The sequence below is a fragment of the Penaeus monodon genome, chromosome 21 (assembly GCF_015228065.2).
Source record: "Penaeus monodon isolate SGIC_2016 chromosome 21, NSTDA_Pmon_1, whole genome shotgun sequence".
Lineage (NCBI taxonomy): Eukaryota > Metazoa > Arthropoda > Malacostraca > Decapoda > Penaeidae > Penaeus > Penaeus monodon.
This window is the reverse complement of record NC_051406.1, coordinates 6,396,135-6,397,254: the sequence shown is the minus strand read 5'-3', so window position 1 is coordinate 6,397,254 and position 1,120 is coordinate 6,396,135. Positions and strand designations below refer to the sequence as shown.

Below are 1,120 nucleotides of genomic sequence, written 5' to 3'. Positions count from 1 at the left end.
CATAACTTTTTCCTTTTCTCGTATTTAGAGATCATCAGATGTTAAAGAAGAACAAAAAAATCTATTTCGTGCATTTGAAATAAATATACCGACACATTAAAAATCAACGTTACCCAAAATAGAATCTTAAAAACAAATTTTAATAAACAAGCCACAGGCCACAAACCCGAGGAGAACGAGGGGAAAAAAAGGCACGCCAGCGCCACGTCAATAACAACACAATTATATTCCAGCTGCGCCAGTTCTTCGTCAAATAAACAGATAATCCATAAAGAAAAGACTTGAGTCCAATTAGGGCGGCCATGTTGGGTCGCGATCATGTGTTGTCTCAGCCAAACAAAGGTAACCCAATTATCATTAATTATAATATCGCAGGCCAGTCAAGGGTCGCTCGTTTTTGGATCCGATTCAACGACGACACATGATTCGGTTGAAATCTCGTCCTTTTCGAGAATGACATCCCCGTTTCAGAAATACTCGTCGGTGAGGCCCGGGGTCATATTTTATCGAATGGCCCTTTTTTATCGCTACGGATCTATTACAAGGGCTAATGGGTCGTTTTATTATCCTTTTTTTCTTCCAACTATCGCTGTTGGTTATTCATATTCTGAGGCAAATGTTTTTCTCTGTTTTTTTCGTTTCGATCCGTAGCTTCTAATTAATATACGAAGGCAAAGGGTTTGTTTTCTTTTCATTTCTTTTCCTAATGGGCTATTTTAGTTTCCTTTATTTTCCAAATGGGTTATTCTCTTCTCCTTTGTTTTGGAAAGGAGTTTGATTTCTCGACAGTCCCCTTCGCTGTTAACGTCTATCATTTCCACCCATATGTATTAGCCAATGTTGGCGACGCGAGAACCGATCGCACTCCTTCCGGGTAACTACGGAGCGAGCTGTGAGCCGACGTCAGACAGCCTAATGAAGTGAAACAGACGTAGGCGAGAAGGAGACTAATTGGAAATGCGTCATGTCATCACCGTCATCGTTGTTATTACTGTTGTTACCGTCGTCATCGCCGTCACTGCTGTTTGTTATCGCCGTCATCGCAGTGCTGTTCTCGTCGAAACCGTTGCGACTGACGTCAACGCTGTCATCGTCGTCACTGCTGTTGTGACGTCATCGC

The 1,120-nt window shown here is 42.1% G+C and overlaps 1 protein-coding gene across 1 annotated transcript in view; it reads right to left on the bottom strand.

Annotated features, from left to right (window-relative positions):
- The window catches only part of LOC119586138 (zwei Ig domain protein zig-8-like), a 54,821-nt gene that overhangs the window by 23,707 nt on the left and 29,994 nt on the right, over positions 1–1,120 (bottom strand). The window lies entirely within an intron of this gene.